This window comes from Lissotriton vulgaris, chromosome 1_2 (assembly GCF_964263255.1).
Source record: "Lissotriton vulgaris chromosome 1_2, aLisVul1.2, whole genome shotgun sequence".
Taxonomy (NCBI): domain Eukaryota; kingdom Metazoa; phylum Chordata; class Amphibia; order Caudata; family Salamandridae; genus Lissotriton; species Lissotriton vulgaris.
In genome coordinates, this window is record NC_141686.1 from 97,503,109 (window position 1) to 97,523,026 (window position 19,918).

Consider the following 19,918-nt stretch of genomic DNA (forward strand, 5'->3'; position numbering starts at 1 on the left):
GGGCCACTTCATAAAGGACTGTAGAGCCAGGAATACGCTCCCAGCCAGAAACCCCGTTTCAAAGGTGCAAGCCCTAGTAGAGTCCGATCAACCGACGGAAAACTGAAGAACCCAAACCAGGAAGAGGTCTCTGTCTTGGGTTGTTTGCCGCAAATGATCTCCCCCTGTCTTGCGAATACCTTGCATCCTGCAGTGGCGCATATGAACCTCCAAATCATCCTCTGGGTCACCCCTCAGAAATCATTGAATATTGACGCCTTAGTGGATTCAGGGGCCACCGGAAACTACATTGATCAGGAATACGCCCTGAAAATAGGGATTGCTTGTGAGAAAAAAGAAAAACCGGAGTTGGTGAAAGCTGTGGATGGTATGGTCTTATCATCGGGTCCTGTGGCCTATCACACCTGTCCTATGCTCATGCAAACTGGAAAAGATCATCAGGAGTATATCCAGTTTGATCTCATTGATGCACCCCAATTCCGGCTCATCTTGGGGATGCCCTGGTTAACTCTCCATGATCCAAAGGTATGTTGGGCAGCGCGCACTATCACCTTGTCGTCTGCATACTGTCAGGAGCATTGTACTCAGGTTTCTGCTGTTCCCTGCATTCCAGAACTCTCGTCTTCTCTCTGTCTGGCGGCTTCATGCTCCCCAGAAAAATACTGTTGTGCCACCATACTTCCCTCGGAGTATCAGGCGTTCTCCCCTGTGTTTGATAAACAACAGGCTACTCATTTGCCTCCACACAGGGCATACGACTGCAGAATCGATCTCATACCAGGAGCCGATATTCCCTGTAGCAGGGTCTATGCCATGACCGAGAAAGAGACAGAATATTTGAAAACGTACATAGAAGAGAACCTCACATCGGGATTCATCAGGCATTCTACATCTCCTGCCTCATCCCCTATGTTTTTCATTCCGAAGAAGGACTGCGCAGAACTAAGACCCTGTATTGACTATAGAGCCATTAACCGAGTGACCATCAAAAACCGGTACCCTCTCCCCTTAATACCGGTGCTCATGGACCAGCTCAAAGGAGCCAAATACTTCACTAAACTCGATCTTCGTGGAGCATATCATTTGGTACGTGTCAAAAGAGGGGATGAGTGGAAGACGGCGTTTCGAACGAAGCTGGGCCTGTTCGAATACAGGGTAATGCCCTTTGGGTTATGCAACGCCCCCGCTGCATTTCAGTTTTTTATGGATGAGGTTCTGCGGGGATGCCTGGAAACCTACTGCATCGTGTACATCGACGACATCCTGGTGTATTCCTCCACTCTTGCGGAACATGTCGGACATGTGAAGTCCGTGCTGGACCGTTTACAACGAAACTCTCTATACGCCAAGTTGGAGAAATGCTTATTCCACGTCCAGGAAGTGTCTTTCCTTGGGTACGTCATTAACGAGAAGGGTTTTCAAATGGATTCGAACAAAGTGGAAGCGATACTCACATGGACTACACCGAAGACTGTGAAAGCTGTGCAAAGCTTTCTCGGCTTTGCAAACTACTATCGTAGGTTTATCAAGGATTTCTCCAAAATCATTCATCCAATTTCTTGTTTGTTCCGGAAAAATATGCCTTTTGTATGGAGTAAAGAGGCTGATACATCATTTCAATACCTGAAGAAGCAGTTTACTCAAGCTCCCATTCTTCGTCACCCTGACCCGCAATTGCCATTCATATTAGAGACCGACGCTTCACAATATGCTGTGGGAGGAGTGCTTTCCCAAAGACACCCTAGTACAGGCCAAGTGCATCCTGTTGCCTTCTTCTCCAAGAAGCTCACGCCCTGCGAGGTGAATTATGCCATAACGGATAAGGAACTCTTGGCCATCAAAAGGGCATGTGAGGAATGGCGTCACTATCTACTAGGAGCGGTCCATACTGTGGAGATCTACACGGATCACCGAAATTTGTTATTCTTGAAGACAGCGAAGGCCCTCACTCCCCAACAATTACGGTGGTCTCTTTTCTTTTCCGACTACGATTTCATAATCAAATACAAACCTGGAACCCAAAATGGGAAGGCAGACGCTCTATCACGTTTGGAGGATGGCGAACAGAGAAAGACCGAAGAGGTAGAAACACCTTTGATCCTTCAGGAGACAACTGCCAGTGTAGGGGCTGTAGCTCTCCTGTCATCAGTCAACTTTCTTGAAGACGTGAAAATAGCCCTTGCAGATATGAACATACCTGAGTGGATACAAGAAGATCCGGAACATCGCACTATAAAGGATGATCTCGCCTATCAGGATACTGCGTTATTCATTCCCACTGAAGCCCTACGGCAACAAGTATTGATTTGGTCTCATGATTCGGTCCTGGGAGGTCATATGGGAATGTACAAAACTATTGCCATCGTGGAACGTTCCTTCTGGTGGCCCCAGCTAAGAGAAGAAGTCCGGTCTTATGTGAGGAATTGTGCCATCTGTACGCAAGGAAAATCTGTGCATGCTCGCCCGGTGGGTCTACTGAGACCTTTGCCCATACCTCCACAACCTTGGCATACTCTCTCCATGGATTTTATCGTTGAAATGCCCCCGTGTAATGGAATGACAGTGATATTGGTTGTCGTCGATCACTTGACGAAAATGGGCCATTTCATACCTCTGAAGGAGGTACCCACGTCAGTGGAATTGGCAGAAGTGTTCCTTCAACATATCGTCAGGGCTCATGGTCTTCCTTGTGTATTGATCACCGACAGGGGTTCTCAGTTCACTTCCCGGTTCTGGAAGGCGTTATGTACAACCTTGAACATTGATGCCCGTCTATCCTCCAGCTACCACCCGCAGACGGATGGCAAGACGGAACGCCTGAACCAAACCCTGGAGCAATATCTTCGTTGTTTCTCGTTGCGGAATGATATGGAATGGACTGTGTTACTCTGGATGGCCGAATTCGCATATAATAATGCTGTGCACTCAACACTGGGTTGTTCACCATTTTTTTGGCTCCATGGGTATCATCCGAACATACTCCCCTTTGAGTGGCCTGTCTATTCCCCTGTTCCTAGCATCCACGAACACCACGCACATCTGAGAGCGGTGTTGTTGGATGCGCGTAACAGCCTGGCCGATGCCCAGTCCGCGCAGAAACACTTCGCAGATAGGAAAAGGAGGGCTGAACCATCGTATGGAGTGGGTGACAAGGTGTGGCTCTCCACCAAGAATCTCCACATTAAGGGGCATACTAAATTGACACCTAAATATGTAGGTCCCTACAGTATAGTGGAAGTGATTAACCCTGTTGCTGTGAAACTGCTGCTCCCGGTGGGTTGGAAGATCCATCCTGTGTTCCACGTTTCCCTCCTAGTTCCTTGCCCTCCCACGATGAGAGTCCCGGTAGCTCCGCTCCCGATTGATGTGGATGGTCAGGAGGAGTTTGAGGTGCAGGCCATTCTAGATTCCCGTATGGTGAGGGGCAGAATCCAGTACTTGGTGGAGTGGAAAGGGTTTGGCCCTGAGGACCGATCTTGGGAACCTCTGAGGAATCTGCACTGTCCAGAGCTAGTTGACCGGTTCCATGCCCTGCATCCGGGTAAGCCGGGTCGACCGCCGAGTCGGCAGTCCTCGAGAGGGGGTTCTGTAGCGATTGTGGTGCCCGGGGGTCGAGGAATGATTCTACTATCGAGATCTAGGAGATGGTATGCCTGCGGGGATGTGTGTAGAAGGAGTCGAGCGAACTACAGTGACCAGCATCCCAAGGGGCAAGCAGGGAGTGCCACGAGACCAAAGGCATATTAGCACCTCCCATCTGCTAGGACGGTGCTTGTCAATGTGATTCCCAAGTCGATCGGAGTGGCGGATGGTGTTCCCCGCTGGATCCCAGCGAGAAGAAAGAAGTTTCCTGGCGAAAAACCCGTGATTCCCCCTGCGCTTGGCTGATGACTGAGCTCTGTGGCTAAGTACTCTTGTAACGAAAGTGGGCTCACTTTCGTTTTCTTCCTTCGTGTTCATTCGTCTCTAGTTAGTTAGCTTAGGGAGGTTCTGGGACATAACTTTTGTTTTGTACTTTATGATCAGTGAGCGTTCTGCTGGAAGACGCGCTGCGCTGATAATCTGTGCTTGATCTCCCCAAGAGAAGGATTCTGGGAGATGTAGTCCCAAGTTGTTTTTGTTTTTGGATTCAAGGACAATATTGCCATTGAGAGACAGAGACCTTTTTCCTGTGGAGTTTGTTTAGCTGTTTCTTGTCTTCACTTCGTGGCAAAACTCTGAAGGCGGTTTGTGCTTTTAAACAAACCGCGACAATTTCCTTTCTTTGCGATTACTGCCTGCTGCAGTCCTGAACGCTTGGCAGAACTCTTATTGATCAAGCAGGATTGCTTGGGGGCTTTTCTTACAAGGCCTGGGTTGTGCATGATTCTGGTAAGTGAGGTGCCTAGGTATTGTTTAGGATACGACCCGAGACACCTGAACTATAGTATTAATGGTGTTCATTACTTTTCCCTAATTAGATGGGCCCTTCCATGCTGTCTTCCGCATCTTGGTGACCAGACTCCCGGGGGAACCCAAAGAATCATCGCTACCCATTTATTATTTTATCCACTTCCCCTTTCCCGGCTAGGTACGAGGGCACACAGTGTGTTTTGTTTCCACTGTGGGTTTCGTGGTTGGCTGGGGGAAGAGAGCTTAGCATCCGAAGTCGTTTCTGCCGGACACCCTGTATAAGGTTAGTGGCGTGTGTAAGCCTGCGCTGCTGCCTGTCCCTGACACCTGGTCACAGCGAACACATGTGCTGGCAAACCTAACATTTCCATGTGAGTCCGGTGCTCCACTTCTGACCATTGTGATGACTCCAAATCATTGCCCAACAAACAATCCACTGGGAGGTCTGGACTAACTACAACCTTCTTTTGGCCAGTTACCCCTCCCCAGGAGAAAGCTACAATTGCCATACTGTGATTGGTAGTGACATTGCTTGCATTGGTCACCAGGAATTCTGTACCTGGCATGATCTGTCCAGGGTCCACAAAGTTAGGCGTCACCATGGTGACGCTGGCACAAGTGTCCCTATAGGCCTGAGCCATCTTTCCATTTATGAAAGGCGTCTGTCTGTATTTGCCCAAAGTATTGGGACTTATGTCAGGGGACACGTCCGCGTCCCCTGTACTGACAAGGACAGCCTGAGTGAGTGTGCCAACTAAGTTGTCACGCCCCTCAGAACCCAGGGTTAACCCTACTAAACCCTTGGGAGGCGCACTACCACTGCTGACTGTACTAGGGGGCACAGGTGCCTTAGGGGCTGCAGTGGCAGGAGTCTGCCCTCCTCCTTTCTTGGTGCACTCACTAAACCAGTGAGATTTACTTTTGCAGTACTGGCACCATCTTTTGGATTGGCCTTCTTTCTTCTTTTGGGGAGCCTGACCCCCACCCTCTTTGGGTTGTTGGGGACCTGTCGAAGACTTCTGGTCATTTTGTTCCCCCTTTGAATCCTTACCCTTCTGGTCTGCTTTCTTCTGACCACCTTGATTCTGGCCCTGGTTCTGTTTAACTCTCGTGCGAACCCATCTGTCTGCCTTCTTTCCCAATTCTTGGGGAGAGGTCAGATCCGAGTCGACAAGATGCTGATGCAACAACTGGTTCTGACAATTGTTTAAAATTTGTTCTCTCATCATCAAATTATACAATCCTTTGTAATCAGTAACCTTACTGCCCAGCAACCAGCCCTCAAAAGCCTTAGTGGCACAATCGACAAAGTCAGACCAATCTTGAGACTGCGTTTTCTGGGTATCCCTGAACAGCACCCTGTACTGCTCAGTGGTTAGGCCAAACCCTTCAACGAGTGTATTCTTCAAGACGTGGTAATTATTGGCATCCTCTACCCTTGTGGTGAGGAGCTTGTCTCTTCCTTTACCCTCAAAGGAGAGCCACAAGATAGCTGCCCACTGACTCTGGGGAACACCTTGCACAGTGCAGGCCCTCTCCAAAGCAGTAATCCATTTGTGGATGTCGTCCCCTTGTTTAAAGGGGGGCACTATCTTACCAAGGTGTTTCGTATCAAAACTCCTTTCCCTATTACTAGGTACAATGCTGCCACCAGTGGGGACTACCCCACTTAACTGTTGCTCTCTAGCAAAGGCAAGCCTTTCTTTGGCCAGGGCAAGTTCTTCCCTTTCGATCCTCAGATTAGCTGCCCTTTCCTTAGCTTCGTACACTCTCCTCTGAGGGGACGTCATCCCTCTTTGAGAAGAGTTGTGAGAGCCATTGGTTTGAAGGGATCTGCCAGAGTCTCTCGACAGAGATCGGGCTCGTCCATTCCCAATGTTAAGCGGACCTGACAGTAGCGCTGGGGGTCCCCCAGTACCACTATCATGTTTGCTTAAGTTGGACCTGCTTAGTCTAACGACTTCTACCTGTCCCTTATCTGCCTCATCCCCAGAGAGATCCTCATCCTCATCCTCCTCCACATTCTCATTCTCGGCTGCGAGGAGGATTAGGTCAGGGTCATCTCTGGTTCCCTCGAGGGGAGGCATGTCTCCTTCTGGATTAGAAGAGCTGGGACGGGTCTCAGCTTTTCTGGCATCATAAGTCTCCAAGAGACCAATCAGAAAGGACGTTGTGGGGTTAGACCCCTGCTTGATCTTCCTGGAGTGACATACTTGTCGTAACTCCTTGAAGCTCAGCACAGTATATCTCGAAGGGATGACCTGTGGAGGGTCAACTGACACAAGGGGAGACTCAGAGTTTCCTCCTTTGTCCGACATACTGTTTCTAGTGTGGTGTAAGTGATGCACCTACCTACACTATGTGTTTACCTACTGTTCCCTTGCTAGGAGTTGCAGCCAAGGTGTGCTAAGCCTTGAGGAGCTGCAACGGCTGGTTCAGTAGAACTCAGAGTATTCTAAGCTTTAGTTATATGTACTAATAGTACTTGCGTGATCTTTCAACAAGATATTCTTAGGATACGTGTGGTAAAACAACAGCAAGCTCAAATCCCAACCGCTGCTCACCAATGTGGGAAGTTGGCCCGATATGCAGCGTTCGCTATTCTAGCGACCGCTATGTATCGTTCCAAACGACCCTTATGATGATTGGTTGCAAGTCAACCTAAAGACCAGCTATCCTAGTAGCGTGGATACGAGCAGTCTAAGGCTAAAGACTCGAGAGGGCGTGTTAAGCCAGCTGTTTACCACACATGTACCCCTTGAACACCAAGTGAAAGGACACCACACAAGTGTTATGAAAATAAACAGGATATTTATTAAGAATCACAACAGCCCTGTACTCTTTATGAGGACAGGGTACTAAGCACAAACCAAATCTCTTAGGAAAATACTTCAAGTGCACAATTAAAACAAGTGTCCGGGGACACGGTAAGTTTAAGGTCTCGGGCGGACCCGATAAGGCAAGTCGGAAGCGAGGGACTCAGGACCCTAGAGTAAAGAGGCTATGCAGGCACTGAAATGCCGAGTTACCTAGCCACGAGGGCTGCGGCTGCACAAGTCTTACAGGCGTCGGGGTCTTCGCTGACGAGCCAGGAGCCGGAAGAAAAGGAGTTGCTGGCCGGCGACCAGTGATGAATAGTTCGTAGAGATCCAAGCCTGGATCAGAGTTTGATGATACCTGAAAGCAGAGGGGACCAAGTTCGTACTACTAGCCAGTAGTCAGAGGGTACCAGGAAGGCACCGGTTGGCCGTCACCTCGACCAGGTGAGTGGGCGACGCTAGGCTCTGCAGTCTCACGGACCAGGAGGCGTTGTCGGCGACCACGGTGGAGGTGCGAGCTGTCCCACGAAGGATGATGCTGTCGGCGTCGCTGGGCCCAGGATGGGGCAACAAGCCTTGGCAGATCTCAGGGCCACGTGGTGGGCCTAAGATGGCGTCTTGAGTGGACCAGGAGGGCCCGGGGTGCTTCTCGCAAAGATGGAAGCAAGGGCCAGTCTGGAGCAACCAGACCAGCAGTGTTGATTGTCGGATGTCGTCACAGAAGGGCACAAGCCAGCGGCTAGTGACCAGACAACGTGCTGAGCAGCGAGCAGAAGGGCCCCACGCAGATCGTGGAGATGCTGGGAGACTGCACTTCGGTGCTGGAGCGGCTCAGGGTCGGGGCTTCTCGGACCCCAGAGCACTCACCAGAGAATTGCTTCGATGGTCGTGCTGGTTAAGAGCGTGCAGGTTCTGATGATGGCCGGTCCCTCGAGGTCTCGTCGCACCCACAGATCACAGCTGAGCTGATGACGTGGGTAGAGGTCAGAGGTGCCAGGGAAGCCGGTTCTCGTCGAGCTGGGCCGTCGGATTCCTTGAGGAAGGACTTACAGCAAACCGCAGAGTTCTTAGATGGTGCCCGCTGATGCAGGGTGACTACTCCTTAGTCACAAGGGAGAAATCTTGAGAAGAGTCTTGAGTGTCCTTTCGTAGAAAGTAGTTCTTGATTCAAAGATGATCTAATTTGGAAGGGTCCCCGCTCCGGCCTTTATTCTAAAGAAAGGGGTGGGTACATGACTAGGTCCTGCCCTAAGGGTGGGACCAGGAAGGGGGGTAGTTACACCCCTCTCCCCTGCCGGACTTTCCCCAGGCCAGGGCTGGTGCCCCTGGAACTGGTTCTAACCGGCAGATGCGTAGTGAGCACCGGGGTGCCACTCCGCAGTCACCTTCTCGCAAAAGCCCTACCTACCCAGAATACACAAACCCTGTCTGGGACGGTGCGAACACCGCCCTCGACAGGAAACCCTTTGTCCGAGTGCTCCTCGCTGGAAGGACTCCCAGCAGCAGGAGGTCAGACTCGTGTCTGTGGTGGCAGCATCCATTTTGTGGAGCTGAGGCTTTAGTTAACTTTAACCGGGGTTCACAGTTACGTACATGTCGTGTCCCTCTAGAAGGGCGGAATGCTAACCTCGTCGCCAGAGTTGGTGAGAGGGCAGCATCCCGATTCGTATGACACCTTACTCGACATGTTTTGATAACGCGACACCGAAGTTACCGATGTGGTACGCGTTACCATGGAACAGCCATTGGGTCTTGGTCTCGCAAGCTGCAACCGGGCTCGGCTCGGGCCAGAGCCTAGTTCACACGAGCCCATGCACTCTGCCTTCAGGATTGTCAAGGCCTGCCATAGGAGTGACTGATAGGAACTCGGGTGTCCATTGTATGGTTAGATATAGGGCTACTATATCTAAAGCAAAGTGTGATTACACAACTTCGCCCCAGCTGTCATGCAGCCAGTTGTGTCAAATTTAGGAGGCCAGCCAGGGGTGGCATAATACATGCTGCAGCCCCTGGCGGCCCTGGGTACACCTATGCCCTGAGTTACAGGGTCTGATAAGGTGGCCCAGTACCAATTGGTAAATGCACCTAGGGTACATGTCGTAATTTAGAAAGAGAACAGCCAGGCTGTGGGTCTGATTAGCAGGCCCACAGCCAGAGAAAGTCGTAAACCAGTGAAACAAAAGCAAAAAATCTGGGTGATCATAGGATTGCAGACCCTACTCTCCTACAGTTGATACCAAACATGCCAGGGTTTGATACAGCCAGTTTAGAGTTAGACATCACGTAATGACGCATGGCCACTCTATGTATCGTAATGGCTTATGCACTTACAACGCCTGGATAATGGACTCCGGGAATCATAGGTGTGCACTAATCATGCAGGGGCACCCTCACACTTATAACCGAGCACTCTGCCATCAGGATTAAAAGGCATGCCTTAGAGGTGACTTATAGTTTTTAAGTGTAGTGACCTCAGATATAAGAAAGCGTATATCTGTCGTGAGTGGTGCTAGCACCAGCTACATAGGCTGCAATGGCAGGCTTTTTTGTAACAATTTGAGTGGTTTACCATGGGTGGCATAATACATGCTTCAGCCTGTGGGGGACCCCTGGTGTACCTATGCCCTTGGTACCTTAGTACCATTTACTAGGGACTTACGAGGGTACACCAGTAGCCAATCTGGGGGGTGCCTAAGTAAGTACTCACAATTGTCCAATTTAGGAAGAAGCACAGAGACTGGGTCCTGATTAGCAGGATCCCAGACAGACTAGTCAGAAAAACACAATGACACCAGCAAAAGGATGGAGGGTAACCATTAAATCAGATCTTACTTTCCTACACCCTGTAGGAGAGTAGGGTCTGCTTCCTATGGTCTCCCCCACTTTTTGCTTTACTGGTTTTCGACTTAGATGTGGCTGTGGGTCTGCCAATCAGACCCACAGCCCAGATGCACTCTCTCTAAATTCACCATGTACTCTAGGTACATCCACAATTGGGAATTGGTTCACCTTGTCAGCCCCTGTAGAAGTGTACCATAGGTACTCAGGGCATAGGTGTAACCAAGGCCTACCAGGGGCTGCAGCATGTATTATGCCACCCTGGCTGGCCACTCAAACAGACACAACTGGCTGATCACTCAGCTGGGGCAAGGTTGTGTAACCACCCCTTGCTTAGGTGTGGTATTCCTATACCTACTTACATATAGATACATAGTAACCTATAAGTCACTCCTATGGCAGGCCTTAACAATCCTGAAGGCAGAGTGCTTGGTTATGTGTGAGATGGTGCACTAGCATGAGCTGAGCCTGTCTGCAGCTTTCGGAACCATGTCGTTATAGCTGTTCTAGGATATTGCCACAGCATATACTCAAGTGCATTATAATCCTCGCGGTTAATGCTATCTTTGGTTTGGCTTTATAAAAACATGTCGTGCAAGGTGTCATACACTTTCGAATACTACCCCCTCGCCAATTCTGGCGACGGGGTTAGCATTCCACCCTTCTAGAGGGAGAAGACATGTTAGTTCTGACTATCCCGGTTAAAGTTAACCAGAGCCCCAGCATCACAAAATGGAAAGCGCTGCCACAGACACAAGTCTGACCGCCTGCTGCTGGGAGTCCTTCTCGTTACGGAGGTTTGGACAATAGGTTTCCTGCTTGGTGAGGTGCGAGCACCACCCCAGACAGGAGGATGTGTATTGGGACAGGGAGGGCTGGATAGATTGAGACACAGCCTGAGGCACACTAGGTGCTTCATGCATAGCCCAGTTCAAACCGGTTGCTGGTGCACTCCAGCCCCAGCTCTGGCGCGAAACTGGACAAAGGAAAGGGGGTGTAACCACCCCCCTTCCTGGTCCCACCCATAGGAGGGACCTAGTGAGCAAACCAGCCGCCTTTAGTTGTATAAAGGTAGGAGCTGACCCAGGAGAAATTAGATTAATCCTGGAATCAACTGAAGATGAAACTCTGGACTCTTCGACATTCATCCAAGCTGAAGACTGAAGAATCTCCCTTGTGGCCAAGGAGGGACTACCCTGGGAAACCAGGCACCATCCAGCAACTCGACGGCTTGCTTTGTCCCCGTTCCCGCCGGAACCCGAGCACAGAGCCTGACAAGACCTCGACTCCCGGATCCCTCTGACCCCACTGCACGACTCCAGCTCAGCTAAGCCCTGTGGAAGGCGTCGAGACCCGTGGAAGCAGGTACCTTAAAAAGTCGACAACTTGCTAACAGCGCAGCTCCTGAGTCCTCCTCGAAGCTGTGCCCTGGGGACTAACACCAAGCTCCACCTGCACCGAAGACCAGCCCTCCACTTTCCACGAGATCTGCGTGGGGCCCTTCTGCCTATGTTCTGCTCGACGTGTTGTCCGGTTGCTGGCCCGTTGGCTAGAAGCCCCTAGTGACGATCCTTTGTGAAACTCCATCGCTTGTCTGGTTGATCCAGACTGGCCCTTGCTTCCCTGCAAAGGTGAAGTACCTCAGACCCTCCTGGTCTGCACCAGAAGCTCCTTATGTATCCTGCGTGGGTTGCCTTTGCTTAGGCTTGTTGGCTCTGATCTTGAAGCCGACCCCTCCATCTGCGAGATCCTTCGTGGGAAAGCTCCTCTCCAGCACCTGGTCGTCCTCGACACCTCCTGGTCCACGTGGCTGCAATGACAAGCTTCACCCCAGCACCTGATTGCTCCTCGACGACGTCTGGTTCCTTCCCTAGTTCCACCCGGTCACTGGCTAGTGACCTAGACTCTGTCCCCTCTGCTCTCAGGTCCTCTTCATCCTCGATCCACCCTTAGATCCACTCGGACATCTTCCTCCTGGTCGCCTGCAGCATCTTTCTTCACAGGCTCCATAGACGGCAACGGCGAAACCCGACACATCTTCACACATATGCAACTCCTTCCAGTGGGTGAGGTAACGCGAGTACTTCGGTGCTCCCAAGGGTATTGACTATTCAAGTGTCTAGGTTTTCTAGTTTTTAAGTTGTATCCTTCTAGCTAGACCGGAAGTGTCCTAAATCTTCATTTACTTACCTTTTACGTTCCTATTGACTTTCTATTGACTCTCGCGTGAGAGTACTGACTCAGCACGCGCCGCCTGTGGGCCTCCTACTCCTAAGCTAAGGGTCAGATAGTGTAGCCCCAGCGATTCCCTAGGCCCTAGGCCTTCTCCAGTCCCGAGTCGTGGTTCTTATACCACTTACTTATGATATGGTTATACGCGCCCCTAGGGCCTAACTGTAAATTGTGCTATTTAAAGTATTTCTAAGTGTAACTTGTTATGTGCTTTTGCCTCTGATCTCATAAAGAGTTCAGAGGAGTGTGTTAGTGAATAAATACATATATATTTTATATATATCCTGTGTGGTGTCCTTTCATTTGGTATTCAAGGGGATACATATGGTAAAACAGCTGGCTTTACACGCCCTCAAGTGTCTTTTAGCCTAAGACTGTTCTGTCTATGCTACCTCTAGGACAGCTGGTCTATAAGGTTTGTTTGGACTGGTGCAAGGTGTTCACTAGAATAGTGACTATCATATACCAGGCCAACTTCTCACACCCCCCCTCCCAAAACGTAAGGAGATGATACTAACCTTGCCCAGTTGAGTCTTCATTTTCTAAGTGGAAATATCTGGAGAGTCCATCTGCGTTGGCATGGTTAATCCCAAGGCCTATGTTCCACTGAAAAGTCCATCCCCTGTATGGACGTGGACCACCTCAAAAGTTTGAGATTTTCACCCTTCATTTGTTTAAGCCATAAGAGGGGCTTATGGTCTGATTGAACAAGGAAGTGCGTACCAAACAGGTATGGCCTCAACTTCTTTAAGGCCCAGACCACAGCAAATGCCTCCCTCTCTATAGCTGATCAATGTTTCTCCCTGGGGGTCAGCATTCTGCCTATAAAAGCTACTGGTTGGTCCTGGCCCTCTGCATTAAGTTGTGACAAAACATCTCCTACCCCAATCTCAGAAGCATCTGTCTGGACAATGAAGGTTTTGGAGTAATCAGGACTTTGCAGAATGGGAGCAGTGCACATGGCCTGCTTCTATGTAATCAAATGCCTTTTGACAGATAACTGTCCACTGAACTTTCTTTGGCATTCTCTTGGAGGCGAGATCAATAAGGGAAGTCACATTAGACACATACCCATTAACAAACCTCCTATGGTACCCATTTAGGCCCAATAAGGCTCTTGCCGAACACTGCCGAACACCTGCACTTCCAGATCCACACCGACCCCAACACCACCCTCAGAGGGACGCTCGTCTACAGACCCCCTGGACCCCGGTCCCAGTTCAGCGACTCCATCGCCGACCTCGCCAGCACCCACGCTCTCGCTTCCACGGACTACATCCTCCTCGGGGATCTGAACTTCCACCTCGAGAACAACAATGACGCCAACTACGCCACACTGATCGACAACCTCGCCAACCTAGGCCTCAGACAACTCGTCACCACACCCACCCACGCCGCCGGCCACACGCTGGACGCTGTCTTCACCACAAGCACCCACGTCTCCTTTAACCACACCACCAAACCCCACTGGACAGATCACCGCAGCATTCACTTGACCTTCAAAAAACCTGCCACGCACCACCACACCCAACAGCAGCCTCGCCGCTGCTGGAGCAAAATCTCCGAAGACTAGATGACCACAACCCTCTCCCTGAACCAACCCACCGAGCCCACCAACCCGGACGCAGCAGCCCGCAACCTCAGACAGTGGATCGAAGACTGTGCCAGCACCCTCCCCCCTCTGAAGAAACCCCCCAACAACCACGCCAGCAAGAGAGCCTCCTGGTTCACCGACGAGCTCCTGGCCTCCAAGCGAGCATGCCGGAAACTGGAGAAGAGATGGCTCCACTCCCGCACACCGGACAACCACGCAGCCCACTAGGACGCCACCCGCAGACACCACCACCTCATCAGAACAGCCAAGAGGTCCTGCTTCAAAAACCGACTGGACAACAATGCACACAACAGCAAAGAGCTCTTCCGCATCGTAAAAGAACTCTCTAACCCCAGTGCCAAAGCCAACGACATCCCGCCCTCACAGGAACTGTGCGACTCCCTCGCCAACTTCTTCCACTGCAAGATCGCTGACATCCACGACAGCTTCAACGCCACGACTGACCCGACCGCACCAGACCCCACCCCTCTTGCGAACACCATCAGCACCAACCTCCTGACCTCCTGGTCCAACGTCTGCGATGACGAGACACGCAAGGTCATGAACTACATCCACTCAGGATCTCCGACGGACCCGTGCCCACACCACATATTCAACAAGGCAGGCGCAGCATTGCACCCCAACTATGGAAGGTCATCAACATCTCCTTCGAAACCGCAACATTCCCGGAAAGCTGGAAGCACGCCGAAATCACCGCCCTCCTCAAGAAGCCCAAGGCGGACCCCAAAGACCTCAAAAACTTCCGGGTCATCTCCCTGCTCCCGTTCCCGGCAAAGGTCATCGAGAAAATCGTCAACATGCAGATGACCCGCCAGCTAGAAGACAACAACATCCTGGACCCATCCCAACCCAGATTCAGACGAAACCACAGCACAGAGACAGCCCTCATCGCCGCCACAGACGACATCAGGCGCCAATTAGACAACGGCGAAACATCAGCCCTCATCCTCCTGGATCTATCTGCCACCTTAAACACGGTCTGCCATCGCACACTAAAGACTCGCCTCCATGAAGCCGGTATCCAAGAGAAGGCCCTCGACTGGACCACGTCCTTCCTCTCCGGCAGATCCCAGAGCGTCCGCCTCCCGCCTTTCCGATCCGAAGCCACCGACATCATCTGCGGTGTCCCCCAGGGCTCCTTCCTCAGCCCGACGCTGTCCAACATCTACATGGCTCCCATCGCACAAGTGGCCCGCCACCACAACCTCAACATCATCTCCTACGCCGACGATACTCATCTCATCCTCTTCCTCACCAAGGACCCACGCACCGCCAAAACCAACATCCACGACAGAATGAAGGCCATCGTCGACTAGATGTGGAGCAGCCGTCTGAAACTGAACTCGGACAAGACGGAGGCCCTCATCCTCGGGCCCAACCCCTCAGCCTGGGACGACTCCTGGTGGCCTACCACTCTGGGGACAGCACCGACACCCACCGACCATGCACGCAACCTGAGATTCATCCTCGACTCCTCCCTCTCCATGTCCAAACAGATCAACGCCGTCTCCTCCTCCTGCTACAACACCCTCTGCACCCTTCGCAGGATCTACAAATGGATCATGGCCGAAACAAGAAGAACGGTGACACAGGCCCTCGTCAGCAGCAGGCTGGACTACAGCAATGCACTCTACGCCGGAATCCCAGCCAAACACCTACGACGACTCCAGCGCATCCAAAATGCCTCCTCCCGACTGATCGTCAACTCACCCCGCCGCTGCCACATCACCCCCCCGCTGCCACATCACCCCCCACCTGAGGAACCTTCACTGGCTCCCCATCGACAAGAGGATCACCTTCAAACTCCTCACCCACGCACACAAAGCACTCCACAACGCCGGACCAGCCTACCTGAATAGCAGGCTCAACTTCCACACCCCCACCCGCCAGCTCTACTCCGCCAGCCTCGCCCTCGCCACCGTCCCCCGCATCAAACGAGCTACCTCCGGTGGCAGATCATTCTCTTACCTCGCCGCCAAGACCTGGAACACCCTTCCTACCCACCTACATCAGTCCGGAGACCTACTCGCCTTCAGAAAACTCCTCAAGACCTGGCTCTTCGAACAGTAGCGTCCAACTGACCTCCCCCCTCAGCGCCTTGAGACCCTCACGGGTAAGTAGCGCGCTTTACAAATCCCCTGATTAATTGATTGATTGATATGATGGTCTAGATTTTGCTCTCCAATGGCTGAACTTGACCTCCACCTACCAGGTAACCCAAGTATACAACCTTGCTCTGCCCTATCTGGCACTTGGTGTCCTTGATAGTGAGGCCTGCCTTTTGCAGAGCCTCCAGAACATTTAGGAGGTGATCCTCCCAGGTGAAGCTAAAGACAGAAATATCATTTAGATATGCTGCAGTATATGCTTTGAGACCTGTTTGGACTTTGTTCACCAACCTCTGAATTGTGGCAGGTGCATTCTTGAAGCCAAAAGACATCACAATAAATTTATAATGCCCACGGGGGGGGTTGAGAATGCTGTTTTTGGCTTGGCATCTTCAGATAGTTTGATTTGTCAGTAGCCAGGTCAAACGTACTCAGATATTGGGCTGAGGCCAAGGTATCTATGAGCTCATCTGCTCTTAGAATGTGATGGGCATCAGTCCTAGAGACTGCATTGAGGCCTCTGTAATCCCCACAAAACCTCAACTCTCTCTTGCCACCTTTGGTGATGTTTTGGTACAAGGTCTACTGGACTAGCCCAAGGGCTATCCGAAGGTTCAGTGACCCCCGATTCCAGCATCTTCTGGACCTCTGTCCTGATGCAGTCTCTGACATGGTCAGGCTGTCTGTAAATTTTGTTCTTAACAGGTAGACTGTCACCTGTGTCCATTTAATGGGTACACTAGGTGGTTTGGGTGGGTGTCCGAGAGAAGATGTGGTTGAACTAATTGAGGACTTTCCAGTAATTTGCTTGCTGCTGGTCAGTGAGGCTGCCTGGCAAGGCTTCTCCTTCACCTGACCCATCAAAAGGGTTCCGCGAGAGATCAGGGAGAGGGTCACTCTCTTCCTTCTGTCCCTCATCAGTTCGCCATGAGCGAGCTCATGTCTGCCCTGTCTACAAAAGATTTCAAGCAGTTCACATGAAGTACCCTGTGGGGACTTCTAGGAGTACCTAGGTCCACAAAGTAGGTGAACTCACCTTTTTTCTCAAGGATTATGTGGTAGCCACTCCACTTAGAAGAGAGCTGCTGGGGCCACAGGCTCCAACACCCACTCTTTCTGTCCTGGCTGGTACACAGTCAGTACAGTCTTTTGGTCATGCCAAGCTTTCTGAAGCTCCTGGCTGGCCTCAAGGTTTTTGCTTCCCTTCTTCATGTACTCAGCCATACGTGAATACAGGCTGTAGGAGGCTGGCTTATTGTATGGCGCTCACCTATGTAAGTGTAGCACCCTGCACTAATCCAGACAACCCTAATGGTGATTTAAGTGGTCTTAGACAACTTTAGAAAGCTCTCTAAGTGGTAGCTGTGGAGAGTAGCCTTCAGACTTAGTCAGAAGGAGCGTAAATCAGCTTGATTTACCAGCACTTAATCTTATGGTATGAGTTAAGAGAAAAAGATATCAAAAACAACAAGAGAGCCAGGGATACAAGACACTCCTATTCCCCAATCAAAATACTAAGAAACAACAAAGGAGCGACAAAGACATTGGAAAGAAGAAAAAAATGTTGTACCCAAGGTGTGCATACCAGGATAAATATTCTCCAAAAACCTGCAGATGCTGTTTAAGGAGAAACTGAATTACATAAAGGAAGGACACAGAAGAGTGTCAGACTGGAATGATTAGTATTTATAAGTAAAACCCTCACTCACCAACATAGTTGATAACATGCTTCATCATAGGGTTTTACCAGGGAGACCGAGTGTCTCCCTGGTATACTACCACGCCTGTATTACAGCGGAGCAGGTTTAAAAAAAAATACGTGAAGTGAAACAGTGTTCAAAAAGTGAAATTAAAAAAGGAAATTAAAAAATGGCAGGTTGTACTCCAAAGTGAATTTATTAAAGAGTCAGACTACCATTATTAAAAATGGTGGTTAGAACATTATTGACCATCAATTCGAGTCAAATATGTCCTTTTTGTGTTAAAAGGTCAACATGTTTCTGCTTTCAAACTGCTATGTTTCACAAAACTTTCATCAGGACAATAAAGAAATTCAAGATTCCCAGGCGGTATACGCACCCTAAGGCGTACCCTACCTTGGGAATGTGTGTGCAAATAACGGTAAACTCACGGTTTTACCTGGTTGTAAGTTTTGCTCTGAATTCCCGGCACCTACCAATTTAAAAAACACGACTATAGTGTTCCCTGGGCACTGCGGCAGGGGTTATCTTCACGACTAGGTTAATTTCTACCTTGCCTGCTCCCCACTCGATACCTAAATCCTACACGTCCGTGGCCCGAATGATTCACGAGTATAGTGTTCCCTGGGCACTGTGGCAGGGGTTATCTTCACAACTAGGTTAATTTTTACCTTGCCGGCTCCCCGCTCGATACCTAAATCGTACACGTCCGCGGAGTGTACGATTTAGGTATCGAGCAGGGAGCTGGCAAGGTAGAAATTAACCTAGTCGTGAAGATAACCCCTGCCGCAGTGCCCAGGGAACACTATACTCGTGTTTTCTAAATTGGTAGGTGCCGGGAATTCCGAGCAAAACTTACAACCGGGTAACACGTGAGTTTACCGTTATTTGCACACACATTCCCAAGGTTAGGGTACGCCTTAGGGTGCGTATACCGCCTGGGAATCTCGAATTTCTTTATGGTCCTGATGAAAGCTTTGCGAAACATAGCAGTTTGAAAGCAGAAACAGGTCGTCCTTTTAACACACAAAGGACATATTTGACTCGAATTGATGGTCAGTAATGTCCGAACCACCATTTTTAATAATGGTAGTCTACTCTTTATTAAATTCACTTTGGAGTACAGCCTGCCATTTTTTTATTTCATTTTTTAATTTCACTTTTTGAACACTGTTTCACTTCACACCTTTTTGAAACCTGCTCCACTGTAATACAGGCGTGGTAGCATACCAGGGAGACACTCGGTCTCCCTGGTAAAACCCTATGATGAAGCATGTCATCAACTATGTTGATGAGTGAGGGTTTTACTTATAAATACTAATGATTCCAGTCTGACACTCTTCTGTGTCCTTCCTTTATGTAATTCAGTTTCTCCTTAAACAGCATCTGCAGGTTTTTGGAGAATATTTATCCGGGTAGGCACACCTTGGGTACCGCATTTTTGTCTTCTTTCCAATGTCTTTGTCGCTCCTTTGTGGTTTCTTAGTTAAGTGAAAAAGAACCACACAGTGTAGTTATACAAAATATGTATTTATTAGTAACACTAACACATTTCAGTATCTCCATACAAACACAGTACGCACAATTTGGTGTCGATAGAATACGTAAATAGCACAGAATACACAGTAGGCTCCAGGGGGAGACCAAACCATATACTAAAATAGTGGAATGAGAACCACGAATTAAGTCAAGAATGGACCCAGAAGATGTAGAAGAGTGGGGGCACCCATGGAACCACCCAAGGTGAGCATCTAGGAATTCCAGCGAGGCAGTGTGGGAACACGCCTGCGTTCTCAATGGATGTCAATAGGTAAGTTGTGGTTGCAATTTTTAAAAAGGAAATTTCCCAGTGGACCCTGAAGAAACCTTGTGGAAGGCGGAAGTTTGGAGAGCCACTGCACAGGTGGATACCCCAGGAACCAGGAAACCTACACCAAGGAAGCCGGGTGCATAGGTGCAAAGTGGTATCGGGAACCGCCATAGGCCACAATGGAGAACTTCAGGAAGATGCAGCTCATAAAGAAGGTGAGAATAGTCCGGTGGAACCCAAAGGTGGATTCAAGGTGAGAGATACCTGCAAGCAGAGCAGACCGTCTATGTGACTCAGGAGGCATGCAAGACGAATGCCCAAGGATGTCGTGGATGCAGGTGAGTTGACTGTGCCCTTCAAGTTGCAGATGTGTGGACCAGGCGATGCAGAGGAAGTCCAGGAGC